The sequence below is a fragment of the Diabrotica virgifera genome, chromosome 8 (assembly GCF_917563875.1).
Source record: "Diabrotica virgifera virgifera chromosome 8, PGI_DIABVI_V3a".
Taxonomy (NCBI): Eukaryota; Metazoa; Arthropoda; class Insecta; order Coleoptera; family Chrysomelidae; genus Diabrotica; species Diabrotica virgifera.
Genome location: NC_065450.1, coordinates 124,021,012 through 124,039,693, shown reverse-complemented (window position 1 = coordinate 124,039,693; position 18,682 = coordinate 124,021,012). Strand labels below are relative to the sequence as shown.

The following is an 18,682-nucleotide window of genomic DNA, read 5'->3' as shown; positions in this document are numbered from 1 at the left end:
AATAAGCCTCTTGCCCTAGCTTTCGTGGATTTCATAAAGCCTTTAACACGATAAAGCTGGATAGCATTTTAAAAACTATAAATGAATGCAGCATTGACTATCGTTATTGTTCAATCATCTATAATATTTATAAAGAGGCAAAAACGAGTGTTAAGATATATGATAAAACCAAACAAATATACATAGAACGCGGCGTAAGACACAGCGACACACTCTCGCCAAAACTATTCATAACTATTCTGGAATATGCCTTTAAGATCCTTAACTGTGACAATAAAGGGATCACAATAGATGGAGAAAAGTAAAATTATCTTCGTTTTGCAGATGACCTAGTCCTTATAACTGATGACCTAGGAGAAGTAAAGGAAATTCTAAATGAGTTAGACGCTATCTTCTGGAAAATAGGCCTGAAAATGAACTTTACTAAAACTAAATTTATGACTAATCTGATTTCTAGCGGACAGCTATGTGAACAGGAAGTAGAGCTGGTGGAAAAGTACATTTACTTAGGTCATGAAATTAGAATTGGCAGATATATCCAAACATGCGAAATAAAAAGATTAACTCTTGCTTGGGCAGCTTACGGAGCGCTAAGAGACATATTTAGGAGCAGTATACCAATCAGTTTCAAAAGACTAGTGTTCGATCAACGTGTGCTACCGGTAATGACATATGTAGCAGAGACACTGACTCTAACTAAGGCAACAGCGTCGAAAATGAGGGTTGCTCAAAAGCGTATGGAAAGATCCATGCTGGGCGTAACCCTACGGGATAAAATAATAAATGAAGATCTGAGACGAAGAACCGGTTATAGACCGGGATCACAGATATTAAATAACTTGTCACCAAGCTTAAATGGAACTGGACAGGACACGTCGCCAGGCAGAAGGACTCAAGAAGGACACGAAAGCTAATGAAATGTAGACCAAGAGAAGATAAAAGCTGTTGAGGAAGGCTGCCTACACGATGGACATATGATATCAGGCGGATTAGTAAAAACTGGCAACATTCAGCACAAAGCCGTGAAGTGTGGAAACAATTGGGGATACCTATGTCCAGCAGTGGACGTAAATTGGTTGGATAATGATGAAGGTTGAAAATTGTTTGAGGAAATTTGACAGGTTTCACTACACGAGTAAATAGTACGAAGGAATTGGTTATAGATGAATAAAAAACCAACTTTGTAATTATTTAAAAAATAATAATTTATTAACGAATTATTACAGGATGCACATACTATAACATATAATAATTACATATATGAAATTGAAATATGAAATTATCATGAAAAAAATACTTTTCGTGCTTTTGTATTAGCAAAATCTTGAATAATACCAATTAATTCAACGCCTTTGAAAATGCCCGGAAAATCAAAAGCAATTTGACCTTTATAGGTTTCACAACCGATTTCGGAATCATTGTCGGTACCTATGTCTTCAAACGAATCAAAAGATTGCCGCCCGTGCGTTGGACGGACAACCGGGCGGGCGGCAATCTATAAATCGTGCTTAAGTGCCAATGTAATTTTTCATTTATCGTTTTAAAGCATATTTTATGTTGAATAAAGTAAAGGACCCGCCCTTTGGCGCTCGGCGCCCCCAACATCCCGGCGCCCGTGTGCACCGCACACCCTTCACAATAGGTAAAGCCGCCTCTGGATGACATATCAGAAGAAAACGTAACGTACAATGTATAAACCAATGAACACTAAATTGAAAAAAAAAGAATGGAATAACCACATAAGCAGAATGGAGGAGACACGTGTGGTCAAAATAGCAGGAGATAAATCACCAATCGGTAGACGAATAGAGAGAGTGTCAAAAAAAAATTAGAACTCAGGAAATGTTGACGGAAATAAGTTCAATTTTTATACTTCGGGTTTCTGGAGGTCACTCAACACGAATTTTATGACAGCGATGGTCTCCGAGGTACCTAGTACCCAGGGTGGAACTCGTCGCCTGAGACGATCGAATAATTCGCGGGACGATCGAATAATTCACCAAATAAAGATTGGATCGAAAAACTGAAAAATACGTGTTCAATATTTTTTAATAATCTATCGAATGACACTAAACACGACCCCCCTACTGCACCCCCTAGAGGTGGGGTGACTTTAAACTTTTAAATGGAAACCCCCATTCGTTGTTACAGATTTGGATTGTTTACGTAAAAATAAGCAACTTTTATTCAAGAGATTTTTTCGAATTGTGGATAGATGGCTCTATAATCGAAAAAAACGATTTATCGTGCTACCATTAGGTAAATTATAGAAACGGTCTACAGGCCCGGCCCCAGGGGTGGGCGAACTGGGCAGCCGCCCAGGGCGGAAAATTTAGGAGCGGCAAATTTTAGAGGACAGCCAATTTTTGAATTTGAAGAAATAATAAATTATGTTTTTAATATGATAAAAAATCAATATTATGAACAAGAGGGGCAAAAATGCAGCTGTAAGGGACGGGAAATTGACAACACCGCCTTCTTCTTCATCGCATAATAATAGTGGGATCAGAACTTAATTAAATTCACTGAAAAAAGATTTATATAATAATTGGAAACATGTGGCTCAAGCTTTGTACAGCCACGCTAAGTCTCCAGCTCATCTACAGTCACAGCGACAGTGGTAGAACTAGCAATTAGACTAGATTCGGGCACAACCATAGACGAAGAAATACAAAAAGTTCTAAATTCAGAAACTCGTCATTGGAGAACTGTACGTCATTGAAGGGCGATTCTGATAGACTTTTTCATCACAACAATGGTAATTTTTTAAAGCTTGTTGAGCTATTTGGAAAATTTGATTCTGTTTTACAAGAGCACATTAGGAGAACAACGAATGTTACTAACAAGCAGCATCACTACTTGAGAAAACGTATTCAAAACGAAATTATTCAGCTCCTCCATGACCAAATCAAAAATAAAATTTTAAAATTTTTGAAATCAGCAAAGTATTATAGCATAAATTTAGATTGTACACCTGATATTTCTGGGGTGGAACAGATGATTATTTTGTTGTACATTTTGTCGATTTAGGTTCCTGTTCACAAAGTGTTAAAATTGCAGAACATTTTTTTCGATTTGTGCCTGCACTGGAAACGACTGACTTGGGACTTACAAACGTTATTTTGCAAGAACTAAATGAACTGAGAAAACCTTTGTAAGATATGAGAGGACAAGAGTATGATAATGGGGCAAACATGAAAGTGAAGAACTTTTTGTCCCATGTTCTAGCCATTCACCCGACTTAGTTGTGAACGATGCTACTAAAGCCGCACAGTTTGCAGTTTGTTTAATTTCCTTAGTTACAAAAATTTACAACTTTTTCTCACCATCTGTTCATCGTTGGGCTATACTAAAAAATTATATATCTAGCATAACATTGAAACCTTTGTCCGCAACTAGATGGGAACTAGATGATCATTGATGCTATTTTACTCCGATCAGATACCAAATTGAAGAAAGCTACGATGCTCTTGTAGAAATCACTGTCAATAAAAACAGTGATAAAATGGTTGCTCATGAGGCAAGCTGTTTGGCAAATCAAATCAGTGATTTTACTTTTCTTTACTCTGTGGTAATATGGCATGACATTTTACTTCACATCAACATAGTCAGTAAATCACTGCAGAGTATTGATATAGGAATGTATCAAGCTGTCAGTTTATTAGAAAAAACGGAAAACCATTTTACATTTCTCAGAAGTTATTTAAAATTCCAGGGCTGTTTGACACCCACACAAAAGAGACGCATGATTTATCAGATAAATGTTTTAAGCTATGTGATGCTTTTAGATTTAGATCTAAATTATGCTGATCTAAAAGATGAACTCAAAGTACTTTCCACGATTGTGAAGCCGAAGAGTACACCTCTAGAGACCCTGAAAATGTTGCTTTGAGGATTTTATTAACCCTACCAGTGACAGTGTCCTCTGGAGAGAAAAGCTTTTCAAAGCTAAAACTGATAAAAAATTACTTAAAATCAACTGTCCCAGGAACGTTTGAGAGCTCTAGCGACAATCTCTATTGAACACGAAATACATAGCTGAGTCCCTGGATCTTGGAGAATTAATAAAAGACTTTTCCCGTGCCAACATAAGAAGAGCGCTACTTACTTATAAAAGTAAGTGTGTAATTATTGATATGGATAGTGAGTTTTTGGATATTAAAACATGTTAATATACAGTAATGTAGTAAAATCTCACGAAAATATTGCAAATACATATATGTATGTGTTTATGAGCGTGTATCGTTCAAATACAGTAGAAAATGGCATATTAAATAATTTAGCACCAATACATAAATAAAAATACAATCTTAAGTAGGGGGAGCGGTCGCCGATCTTGCCCAGGGCGGCAAAATCCCTAGGGCCGGGCCTGACGGTCTAATATCTCGAAAAATGCACTTCCAAATAAAAAACCAAAAAATACAGGTTTAATATTTTTCAAGAACCTATCGAATAGCATCAAACACGACCCTCTACTCCACCCCCTGGAGGTAGAGTTGGGGGTAACTTTAAAATCAACAGGGAACCCCATGTTTTATTGCAGATTTGGATTCCTCATGAAAAAATAAGTAACATTTATTCGAAACATTTTTTAGAATTGTTGATAGATGGCGCTAATAAATAGTGTTTTTCCGATTATAGTGCAATCTTTTCATAACTCTTAAAAATATCTCGAATAAAAGTTACTTATTTTTACATAAGGAATCCAAATCTGCAATAAAAGATGGGGACTCCTATTTAAGATTTTAAAGTTACCCGCACCCCACCTCCAAGGGTTGGAGTGAAGAGTCGCGTTTAATGTTATTAGATAGATTCTTGAAAAATATTAAATACGTATTTTTTGGTTTTTTATTTGGAAGTGTATTTCTCGAGACATTAGACCGTTTTTACTTTACAGTAAGAGCCAGCATACTAGACACGTAGGAACATTGAGCTATTACAGTTGTGAGTTATGGATCCTTCACTTGTTACAATGTTTATTTTTATGTCAAGTGGCGTTTAGTACGTCAGAAAATGTATAGAAACTGAATTAACATAGAAAGTTGAAAAATAATAGATAAGCTGTATTAATCCAGCTGATCTAATTTGGACAAGTTGTAAAGTATTGTACTATTCTTGGTGTTTGAATAAAGTTATTTTAAAACAGAGTAATAATACTATTATGTATTCTTTGTATCGAAAAACAATTATTTTGAATAGTTTCTTGACAGTAACGTGACAGGGATAAAAGTCACATCTGAGAACGGACCGGATTAGCCCACAAGCATAGCAATTAGGTACCTACCCATGTGTCTAGTACGGTTTCTCTTACTGTATAATTTACCTAAAGTATCGCGATAAATCGTTTTTTCCGATTATAGCGCCATCTCTCCACATTTCTAAAAATGTCTCCAATAAAAGTTGCTTATTTTTACATAAGCAATCCAAATCGGCAATAACAAATGGGGATTTCAATTTATTATTTTAAAGTTACCCCCACCCCACCTCTTGGAGTGAGGGGTCGTGTTTAGTGTCATTCGATAGATTTTTGAAAAATATTGAAAACGTATCTTTCAGTTTTTCGATCCAATCTTCATTTCGCGATTTATTCGATCGTCCCAGGCGACGAATTCCACCCTGGGCACCAGGTACTTCGGAGACCATGGCCGTCATGAGATTCGTGTTCAGTGACCTCCAAAACCCCCAAGTATGAAAATTGAACTCATTTCCGTCAATATTTCCTGAGTTCTAAATTTTTCATTTTCCATCTCTTCGAGATGCATTTTCTTATACACAAAAATTTTTGCCGGATATCAATTTAGTTCACAAAATTGCCTGACACTCTTTCGAATCGAATGCAAAAAGTTGCATGACGATTCATCTTACTGCACAAAATTCCTAGGTTTTGGGCTTTTTAGTGCTTCGTTGCTTCGCCTAGAAGTATAGGTCGGCCGCGTAAAAGATTGAGTGACAACTGGCAACCTTCCATAGATGTATCAAACCGCCAATGAACAAGCAGAATTGTTTATAAAGAGGAAGAAGAACAAGGATGGATACCTATATCTAGGGTCTAGGACGTTTCATCGCCGCCGTTTCGATGCCGCCAGTTCATCGCCGGCCGATTCATCGCCGGCCGATTCATCGCCGGCCGGTTCATCGCCAGTCAGTTAATCGCTAACTGATATATTTCCGAATTTTCGACAGTTACATTTATTATTTATTTTTAATATTAATTAGGAATTCTAGGAAATGCGAGATATGACCATTCCCGTTGCCACACTTAATTTATTAATAGACTTTTAAACTTTTATAATATAAAATATAATTTAGCACTACAAATTTAATACTATTTAGTATCAAATTTAGGGGAAGTAGAAATAGAACAGTAAATTAATATAATAATATTTTTTGTCTTTTTATTTGTCATAAGTTTTGAACTGAATTTAACGTCGTCTCGTGTCATCTCCCATAATACAAAATCAACTGACTAACTGGCGATGAAACGGCCGGCGATGAAACGGACGGCGATGAAATGGACTGGCGATGAACCGGCGGCATCGAAACGGCGGCGAAGAAACGTCGCATTCCGGTATCGGGTATACGACTAATTTGAATTGGAATTAATGACAACTTATTCTTGTCTCGTACCGGTGATGCTAGGAAATTAAGTCGTATATTCATTGTCCAATCTCAATATTAACTTGGGACCAGCCAAGAGCATGGCGTATTTTTATACTAGTTTCTTATTCTTGAAACTTGCGAGTTTTATTTTTAGAACATTATTATGCGACCTCATGAATATATTAAGAAAAAGGTGCGGCTTGAAGAAATCCTATTTGTATAACGTTTTAGTTAAAAATTTACACATAGACAAAAACTGTTTAGTGTTCTTCGCATGAGCGCCGGCAACGGGGTGCAAGGGGGTGCACTTACACCCCCCTTTCCGGAAATAGTGCAATGACTGAAGGTTTTCACCTCCGATTTGGTTGAACCTCTATCGATTTTCGTAAAAATTTGTGAGTACTTAGAGGATACCTTAAAAAAACAAAAGTGAAATGGTGCCAACTTGTGCTTTTATCCTGGGGGTGAAAATTATTTTATTAAAAATACCCCATTAAATCGATAGCGATCGATAGAAAAATGACTCTTATTGATGTTTTTTAAATATTGAAAATATAAGTCCTCTTATTTGATGTGGTTCTCGCAAAATCACTGTATCTTTATTATTTTCTGAGCAATAACATTGTAAAAAAAGCTCTGTGGGATAAACAAATTGAATAAAATTTAAACTAATTGGCGAATCGTCTTGAAATTTTTTGTGCATTATAAGAACTACTGGCCTATCAACGCCCTAAGTTCATTTTTTGCAAAAGTTATAGCAAATTGTTGATTTTCGAAATTTTAGCCATTATTTTGTAATTTCCGAAGCAACAAAAATGATCGTACCAAAATTCAAAAACTTCAATTTTAAACATTTTCCCATCTACTAAAGTATGAATAAGTACTCGAAATAATATTTTTTATTACTCTAATTTTATCTATAGCTATTTAAACGAAAAAACTGCCATTTTGACCCTTATTTGTTAGTAACTATTATATGCCTCTAACTGTGACGGGCATTTGTGTATGTATAATTTATTAGGATATGATAATCAAAAACCCGTTTGCAGCCTGGCTTGATCAGTGTCCCGAGATAAACCTTCTTTCCCTGCCCTAATATCATTCCAAATCTCGAGAGCTACTATTTCTACCTCTTCTAAGGCTCCAGAAGTTGGCAAACGCTGTGGTAGTCTTTTGCAAATATGTCCCACAAATGTTCGATCGGGTTAAGATCTGTACTATGCGGTGGCCAATTCGAAGTCCGAAGATTTACCCACCTGTTGTAAATATTCGGTTATATTCGTGCATTATCGTGCATTAGCAAAAAATTGTTACCACTATAAGGAGCCGATAGCTTGGTAGATAAGTCCTTAGCTATGTAAGGTCACTGCTTGAACATACTCATCGCGGATCAAATTTCCTGTAGCGCGTTTCATTTCCACCAAACAACAAAAAAAATTACGGACATAATTGAAACTTTAAATAATAAATCTACTAATTTTCACAACAAACCAGACACTTTTTGACTGCTAACAATTTGACATTTATCAAATTGTTAATTTCTCATAGCCTACCTTGGGCTTGTATATTAAACTAATCAGAAAATGAGGATATATTGATGAAAAACATGGCTAGTTGTTAAAGGACCTATCTTTTTTAATATCCAACATATGCGAATGAATCAAAAAATAAAATGTTAAGAAAACCTGAGGCTATAGTTGGGTTTTAATTTCAGGTATTATTTCGTAAATAATAAAATATTCCACAGAGTGTTGCGAACTTTGAGAAAAAAACACATTTTGATTGGTATACCCGGTATACAATGACAATTTACCTGTCTAGCAACAATATTATTACAGCGATATTTTTAAAGAATAAGGCTATAACATAATAAAAAAATCACTTAAATCGGACAAAAGCTGTAGGAAATTCATTCATTTAATATTTTCATTATTATTACAAAATTTATTTAAAAAAAAACTATTAGGAAAATAAAATATACAAAATAAAAATAAAAAGTACTCAATGTCATTTCATACTCTAATTTCAAAATCGAGTAATATTTGGTAATGAAAGCTTAATGCATTAGAAAAGTACTTACAATAATACTTGTAACTCTGTTCGACACGCTATACATGTATAGTTTCATTTCATTATGTTAATAGTACGTAATATGTATAGATGTAGATGCACCTCCCTCAAAATAATCCTGACGGCGCTCATGGTTCTTCGTAAGCAGTTTTCCCATATTTATTGAAAAATTTCCATTTATTAGTTGCGTGGGAAATCGAAGTATGTTCTAGCCTTTGTTTTTATCATTTCAAATTTTAATATAATTTTTGAGGCGAGGCAATGAAGCAATAAATCTACCAAATATTTTGCAGTTGGATTCATCTCAATGAAACTTTTTGCATTCGATTCGTAAGGCACATTAGCACATTTGCGTGTTTTCAAGCTGCGTGCCCGCTGCGGGCGATCGCTGGCGGGTCAGCAGCAGCAGTACATGAGTTGAATGTATTCACTGCACACTCGAGCTGACCAGTGGCGTGCACGCGAGTGTGCAGTGAATAACATCAACTCATGTACTGCTGACCCGCCAGCGATCGCCCGCAGCGGGCACGCAGCTTGAAAATACGCAAATGTGCATCGAGCCTTAGTCCCTTATGAAATTTTGTGAACTAAAGTTATGATGACGAAATGAAAATTGCATTATTGAACAAGGAAAATGCATTTTTCAAAATGTAATTCGAAGTGATGAAAAATGATTAATATGTAATTCGGAAATAATTGACGGAAATGAGTTCAATATTACTAATCGGGAGTTTTTGGGTTCGTTGAACACGGATATCATGATAGCGATGGTCTCCGAGGCACCTGGAGCCCAGGATAGGCCTCGTTTTCTGGAGTTTTGTGTAAATTCGATAAGGGTACACTCGTTACTCGGGAGTTTTATGATTACCACAAATATTATGCTGTTAGGTTACACACACACAGTAAGTAAATATTTATATTAAAAATATACAAATTTATTTAAATAAATACCAAATTACTGTAATATCGCTGAAAATGATATTTTGAGAGAAAAAAAGAAGAAGACTGTTCTGGCTTAAATGCTTCAGATCGAGCTTATTTTTACATTCCACGTAAGGTATATCACGTAAGATATACCAAGTTTCAGACAAATCGAAGATCCAAAATTATTTTGATCCAAAATTGAGTGGTTTGAAATGGAATCACCTCTTGTAATTATTATACGATTTTTTAAATTTCACGATAATAAATGTTCATTAAATAATATTCAGTCGATAATTATCAACAAAGAACAAAATTTATTTCATTCCGTAGATTTGGCAACAGCGCATCGACTTATTACTGAGGGGTGTAAAATCAAAGGCGGCAATCTTCACTTTTTCTTGTTTTGAGTTAGGGGCGCCATCTGTTGCCTTTTTTATTATCTGTTAGATAAAACTATTTGTAATAACCAAAAGCGGTCTTAACTGTATTCAAATCGCAGCGAAAAATTCATGTTGCTATCAAAAGCGGCAATCTCCATAGCTGAGTGCGTACCAAACACGGCAATCTCCGCTACGGCCAATAAGAACCACGTAGCGATCGCACGTGATCAACTGTGAATGTCGTGAACTCTGTCGAAACCTGTGAATATATACCCCAACTTCCGGATATTGTAGTTTAAGTGATATGCATATAAATTGCTTTTACATATTATGCCTAGTTCCGGCGTACCAAAAAAAAGTTTATTAATAGCAAGCTGAAAATTTGTTAATAGCTTAACGGTATCTAGTCAGACACACTTTAATGTATGGGAACACTGGAACAGGGGGGAAGTTTTAATTGTGGAACAGGTTAAAAATTTTGAACGTCATTCTACGAAAACGTCCTATTTATTTTGTCGGACAGAACTTCCAATTGATTTGTTACCCTTTCATTAAACTCTCATGCAAAAATCAGACTGGTATTTATCACCAACTGGGCATTTTAATAGGTCCGACACGTAGAACATGTCAAATGACAGGAATTATATTGGTGATAAATAGCAGCCTGATTTTTGCATGAGAGTTTAATGAAAGGGTAACAAATCGATTGGAAGTTCTCTCCGACAAAATACATCGGACGTTTTCGTAGTCTGACGTTCCAAATTTTTAACCTGTTCCACAATTAAAACTTCCCCTGTTCCAGTGTTCCCGTACATCAAAGTTTGTCCGACTAGACACTGTTAAGCTATTAACAAATTTTCAGCTTGCTCTTAATCAACTTTTTTTGGTACGCGGGATCCAGGCCTATATTATATTATTGTTCAATATCAAAACATATTTTTCTTCACTAAGTAACCGGCACGATGATGTTTTATTAGTTTCAAACCTGGCAATATCCTTAAAGATCATTTTCATATCCGTCAATCTCTAACCATTGCAAACAAAAACGGCAATATCCAAACTAAAATATTTAAAAAAAGGAAAAGAAATAATTTCTTAAGCTCCTCTTTCTGGACATCCGATCACAAACCAAATTTTATGTGATTCTTCATCATTTTTATTGTTTTAATTTAATTTTGTTAGTTTCTACAGTTTTTTGCGGTTTCCCAAAATTATGGAAATTGGAGATTGCCGACTTTGATTTTACACCCCTCCTTTCCGAGCTGTGGTGGGCTCGGAAAAGGTTCGACCTTTTCAGATTAAACCCGATTAAATCTCCGACCTCGTTATGAGGATTTTAGCCATGTTTTATAATGCAATGTCTTTATTTACTTGCTTTGTCCCATTTTCTTCGTCTATGAACTCATTATGTTTCGATATTTCTGTAATTAGTTACTGCACATTTTTTGCATGCGACAATTCCATGCAATCCGTTCTTCCTGCATCCACATGAATTTCCACAATCGATTTTGCACCGGCAACATCTGAAGCTCATGATGTTTAAGTGGACTAGGTTATTGTGTCATTGTTATGGGAAAAGTTCCCATCCCTGTGAACTTTAAGCCACAAAACTTCATGAGACGAGGCCCGTCCTATTCACCAGGTATCTCAAATCCATCGCCTTCATAATATTCGTGAAGTAACTAGTTTTCAGTGATTTCGTATCGAATTTCCATAAAACATCTGGAGACGAGGCCCATCCTGAGTACCAGGTTGCTCGGAGACCATCGCTGTCACGATATTCGTATTTAGCAAACAAAAACCAGCAAGTAACGAGTTTGTACCGATTTTGTGCCGAATTTCCACAAAACTTCTGGAGACGACGCTCATTCTGGTCAGCAAGTGCCTCGAAGAAGACCATCGCCTCATGATAATTGTGATCAGCGAGCCCATAAATCCTCGGGTAACTAATTTTCATTGGTTTTGTTTCAAATTTCCATAAAACTTCTGGAGACCAGGTTCCAGGTTAGGTACCACGATACTCGGAGACCATCGCTGTCATGATATTCGTATTCAGCGATCCTGAAAACCACCGAGTAATGAGTTGCACTGATTTTTTACCGAATTTCCTTAAAACTTCAAGCAACGAGGCCTCTCCTTGTCACCAGGTGTCTCGAAGACCATCGCCGTCGTGATATTCGTAATTAGCGACCCAAAAACGTCGCTAATCACGAACTAAAAACGTCGCTAAAAAAAAAAAGACGACGCCCGTCTTTGCTACCAGGTGCCTCGAAAACCATCGCTGTCATCATATTCGTGATCAGTGACACCCCAAAAGGTGATTTTGTATGGAATTTCCACAAAATTCTAGGAGACGAGCGGTTGTGAAAACTGTATGTCTTCACTTCGCTGGTTCACTGGTATAATAGAAATAGAATAGAAACAACTGTGGACTGTATTACTTGTAATTGAATAATAGTTTTACATTGATACACGTCTAGGTTTATGTATCTGCTCTGAGTTACTTGTTGATACTGAATTCGTAATATGCGAGCATAGACAAGCGCAGTGTTGCCATCGTTGCCATTTTACAAAAATAGTAAAAGTCCGAACAACGAGGCATATTCTGGGTATCAGGTTGCTGGGAGACCATCGCTGTCATGATATTTGTATTCACCAGGTAACGAGTTCGGCACTGATTTTATATCGAATTTCCTTTAAACTTCAGGACATGAGACCCGTCTTGCCTACCAGATGTCACGAAGAGCATCGCTGTCGTCATATTTGTGATCAGCGACCCCAAAACCCCCCACTAAAGAGTTTTCATTGATTTTGTATAGAATTTCCACAAAATTCCAGGAGACGAGCGGTTGGGACAACTTTTACTGGTATACTAGAAATAGAATATAAACAACTGTGGACTGTATTACTTGTAATTGAATAATAGATTTACATTGATACACGTCTAGGGTTATGTATCTACGCTGAGTTACTTGTTGATACTGAATTAGTAATATGCGAGCATAGGCAAGCGCAGTGTTGCCATCGTTGCCATTTTACAAAAATAGTAAAGTCCGAATAACGAGGCCCATTCTGGGTATCAGGTTGCTTGGAGACCATCGCTGTCATATTTATATTCACCAAGTAGCGAATTTGGCACTGATTTTATGTCGAATTTCCTCAAAACTTTAGGAGACGAGGCCCGTCCTGGGCATCAGGTGCCTCGGAGACGATCGCCGTCACGATATTCGTATTCAGCGGTCCCAAAACCCCCAACCAGTAATATTGAACTGATTTCTTTTAATTGCGTCCGAATTACAAATATATCATTTTTCATCATTTCGAAATAAATTTTAGGAAATGCACTTCTTCAATAAGGCAATTTTCATTTCGTCATCATCACTTTAGTTCACAATGTTTTCTAAGGCTCTTACGAATCGAATTCACAAGTTTCATTGAGATGCATCCAACTGCAAAAATTTGGTAGGTATTAGGCCTTTTACTGCTTCATTGCCTCGCCTCTTTATATTTATTTAGTTTGCATATATGTTTTTTAAATTTTTTATTTTTTTTAGGTTTCAGCCAAATTGTTGTGTAAATTGGTATAAAGAAATAAACTTTTGATATGGGACAAAATGAAAGAGATGATGCCGGATGCCACCAATATCTACGGGCTGCGAAAATTAATTAAACAAAAAACTCGAAAATTAAAAAACAAACGGTAAATCAAAGATTCACATAATAGCCACTTTAGCTTTGATGCTGTAAAAAGTTTCATTCACTGCACCTTTCATTGTTCATTAGTTTGTTTTAAAAATGAATTTTCAAAAGCTTTATAAGTGGTGTTAAGAAAAAACCTGATCATATTAAACAATTATTAATAAAACAATCTGCAGAATCACGAAATGTTTTATAAAACCAAAACGCAAGGAAAGATGTGGTGGTATTGATTATAAAAAAAAAACACTAAATACAATTTATTGTTATATTAAAACATAATATTTAAACCTGATGAGAAAACAGATCATAAAACCATTCTTCATAATGAACGTATAATAACAGTTTGCTTAACTAATTTAGATCTACCTATTGCTTGTTCTGGTTGCTTTGGTAGTAGTGCACACAAAGTTAACTTATTTAAACATTTCTTAATTACTATTACATGTTTACAGCACTACTTTTTATATACTACAGTGAATGAAGGTACAAATCAACTATTACACCCGATTTCGGTGAACCTTCATCGATTTTCATGAAAATAGTGAGTGGTTAGAAGATTGCTCAAGGAACAAAAGTGACATGGTGCCAACTAGCGCTTTTTCCCTGGGGGTGGATGCCACCCCTTCTCGGTGGTGAAAATTATTTTACTAAAAATATCCCCATAAACCGATAGAGCGACAAAAATTCTAAGTAAATTTTATTATATAAAGTTATTAAAATAAATCAATACTTTTTGAGTTATTAAAGATCAAAAATTTTAATTTTTCGTGAAAAAAAAAACATATTTTAAAGCGTTTTTCATAAAATACTCAAAAACTATAAGATTTTACAAAACTGTTATTACCAAAATTGAAGCTAATATAGAATCGAATTAATTCCTTACTTTACAAACCGTTTAATATTAATAAAGTGAGTTATAAGTAATTAAATATATATATATATATATATATATATATATGTAAATAATATACGAAATTAATATTCACACCTCCGTCTCTCCTACCATTCGTAGACCGGTTTCTGCATTATTGCGTCATCAGTACGACTTTATAGGAAAGACGAAGATGAGAACATTCCTTTCGTATATCTGAGGCCGCGATGCAGCCAAAAAGTCATTCAAAGACTGGTGCAATCTGAATTATATGCAAACAATCTACCTACTTGTTTTGGTAATGAAACCTGTATGGCCTTCCACTTTGAAGGCACTAGATGGCGCCCGGTATTTAAAATAAAATACCTGGAACGCCGAAAACAAGAGGCAATAATTGCTGCTTTCTACTTTAACAAAAGTATGAAAATAATGTGTAAATAATATACGAAATTAATATTCACACCTCCGTCTCTCCTACCATTCGTAGACCGGTTTCTGCATTATTGCGTCATCAGTACGACTTTATAGGAAAGACGAAGATGAGAACATTCCTTTCGTATATCTGAGGCCGCGATGCAGCCAAAAAGTCATTCAAAGACTGGTGCAATCTGAATTATATGCAAACAATCTACCTACTTGTTTTGGTAATGAAACCTGTATGGCCTTCCACTTTGAAGGCACTAGATGGCGCCCGGTATTTAAAATAAAATACCTGGAACGCCGAAAACAAGAGGCAATAATTGCTGCTTTCTACTTTAACAAAAGTATGAAAATAATGTGTAAATAATATACGAAATTAATATTCACACCTCCGTCTCTCCTACCATTCGTAGACCGGTTTCTGCATTATTGCGTCATCAGTACGACTTTATAGGAAAGACGAAGATGAGAACATTCCTTTCGTATATCTGAGGCCGCGATGCAGCCAAAAAGTCATTCAAAGACTGGTGCAATCTGAATTATATGCAAACAATCTACCTACTTGTTTTGGTAATGAAACCTGTATGGCCTTCCACTTTGAAGGCACTAGATGGCGCCCGGTATTTAAAATAAAATACCTGGAACGCCGAAAACAAGAGGCAATAATTGCTGCTTTCTACTTTAACAAAAGTATGAAAATAATGTGTAAATAATATACGAAATTAATATTCACACCTCCGTCTCTCCTACCATTCGTAGACCGGTTTCTGCATTATTGCGTCATCAGTACGACTTTATAGGAAAGACGAAGATGAGAACATTCCTTTCGTATATCTGAGGCCGCGATGCAGCCAAAAAGTCATTCAAAGACTGGTGCAATCTGAATTATATGCAAACAATCTACCTACTTGTTTTGGTAATGAAACCTGTATGGCCTTCCACTTTGAAGGCACTAGATGGCGCCCGGTATTTAAAATAAAATACCTGGAACGCCGAAAACAAGAGGCAATAATTGCTGCTTTCTACTTTAACAAAAGTATGAAAATAATGTGTAAATAATATACGAAATTAATATTCACACCTCCGTCTCTCCTACCATTCGTAGACCGGTTTCTGCATTATTGCGTCATCAGTACGACTTTATAGGAAAGACGAAGATTCAAAGTGGAAGGCCATACAGGTTTCATTACCAAAACAAGTAGGTAGATTGTTTGCATATAATTCAGATTGCACCAGTCTTTGAATGACTTTTTGGCTGCATCGCGGCCTCAGATATACGAAAGGAATGTTCTCATCTTCGTCTTTCCTATAAAGTCGTACTGATGACGCAATAATGCAGAAACCGGTCTACGAATGGTAGGAGAGACGGAGGTGTGAATATTAATTTCGTATATTATTTACACATTATTTTCATACTTTTGTTAAAGTAGAAAGCAGCAATTATTGCCTCTTGTTTTCGGCGTTCCAGGTATTTTATTTTAAATACCGGGCGCCATCTAGTGCCTTCAAAGTGGAAGGCCATACAGGTTTCATTACCAAAACAAGTAGGTAGATTGTTTGCATATAATTCAGATTGCACCAGTCTTTGAATGACTTTTTGGCTGCATCGCGGCCTCAGATATACGAAAGGAATGTTCTCATCTTCGTCTTTCCTATAAAGTCGTACTGATGACGCAATAATGCAGAAACCGGTCTACGAATGGTAGGAGAGACGGAGGTGTGAATATTAATTTCGTATATTATTTACACATTATTTTCATACTTTTGTTAAAGTAGAAAGCAGCAATTATTGCCTCTTGTTTTCGGCGTTCCAGGTATTTTATTTTAAATACCGGGCGCCATCTAGTGCCTTCAAAGTGGAAGGCCATACAGGTTTCATTACCAAAACAAGTAGGTAGATTGTTTGCATATAATTCAGATTGCACCAGTCTTTGAATGACTTTTTGGCTGCATCGCGGCCTCAGATATACGAAAGGAATGTTCTCATCTTCGTCTTTCCTATAAAGTCGTACTGATGACGCAATAATGCAGAAACCGGTCTACGAATGGTAGGAGAGACGGAGGTGTGAATATTAATTTCGTATATTATTTACACATTATTTTCATACTTTTGTTAAAGTAGAAAGCAGCAATTATTGCCTCTTGTTTTCGGCGTTCCAGGTATTTTATTTTAAATACCGGGCGCCATCTAGTGCCTTCAAAGTGGAAGGCCATACAGGTTTCATTACCAAAACAAGTAGGTAGATTGTTTGCATATAATTCAGATTGCACCAGTCTTTGAATGACTTTTTGGCTGCATCGCGGCCTCAGATATACGAAAGGAATGTTCTCATCTTCGTCTTTCCTATAAAGTCGTACTGATGACGCAATAATGCAGAAACCGGTCTACGAATGGTAGGAGAGACGGAGGTGTGAATATTAATTTCGTATATTATTTACACATTATTTTCATACTTTTGTTAAAGTAGAAAGCAGCAATTATTGCCTCTTGTTTTCGGCGTTCCAGGTATTTTATTTTAAATACCGGGCGCCATCTAGTGCCTTCAAAGTGGAAGGCCATACAGGTTTCATTACCAAAACAAGTAGGTAGATTGTTTGCATATAATTCAGATTGCACCAGTCTTTGAATGACTTTTTGGCTGCATCGCGGCCTCAGATATACGAAAGGAATGTTCTCATCTTCGTCTTTCCTATAAAGTCGTACTGATGACGCAATAATGCAGAAACCGGTCTACGAATGGTAGGAGAGACGGAGGTGTGAATATTAATTTCGTATATTATTTACACATTATTTTCATACTTTTGTTAAAGTAGAAAGCAGCAATTATTGCCTCTTGTTTTCGGCGTTCCAGGTATTTTATTTTAAATACCGGGCGCCATCTAGTGCCTTCAAAGTGGAAGGCCATACAGGTTTCATTACCAAAACAAGTAGGTAGATTGTTTGCATATAATTCAGATATATATATATATATATATATATATATATATATATATATATATATATATATATATATATATATATATATATATATATATATATATATATATATATATTTTTGACGAATACTCAAATCTATGTATGTATTGAAGCTTAAATAATAACGGAAAAATGATGCATTTTATAAAATATACTTACTAAACACTTGTCAAAATACTCAGAGATACCTATCAAATGACCTCCAGTAGGAGTTGATAGCATCAAATTTATGATCCAAAAATTTTAAAATGTATGACCCAAAATTTTTTCCAAAAACATGTTATTCGTTTTTTTTTTTTAGAAGAACTCCGTTGATTTTTACGATATTAGGTTCATCTAAAAATCATTTAAAAGGTAATTTTAAGGGTGTCGTTTAATACATCGTATTCAATTTAATCTTTCAAATCCCTTACTTTCTATTTTGGCTATTTTTTTATCTGTGGTCTCTATCATGTTTTACATTTGTCAATAATTTTTTGATGTTATTATATATCAAAAGAAATTAACGAAAAATTTAAAAATTCTGATTTGCGTAAATATTTTTTTTTCTTTAAAAATATGCATTCCAACCTGGTCAAAATTTTTGAGGTCATTAGTTATGCTAAAATAAAAAAAATCTTATAGGGATTAACTATAAATTATTTAAGCTTGAACATTTGGATTTAAGTACTCGCCGAAAAAAATATACATTCAATAGGGAAATTGCACATTATTTATTACATAATAATGTTCAGTTTTGTA

General features: G+C 35.5%; 1 protein-coding gene across 3 annotated transcripts in view; it reads left to right on the top strand.

The window, feature by feature from the left end:
- The window catches only part of LOC126889827 (uncharacterized), a 787,508-nt gene that overhangs the window by 589,663 nt on the left and 179,163 nt on the right, over positions 1–18,682 (top strand). The window contains exons 1-2 of one of the 3 annotated variants that reach the window (XM_050658512.1): positions 6,978–6,995; positions 13,529–13,674. The exons of 1 other annotated variant lie outside the window; for it this stretch is intronic. The gene's annotated coding sequence lies outside the window, so the exon portion shown is untranslated. Of the gene's footprint in view, positions 1–6,977; positions 6,996–13,528; positions 13,675–18,682 lie in introns of those variants that run through there. One more of the 3 variants, XM_050658513.1, reaches the window with a different exon arrangement.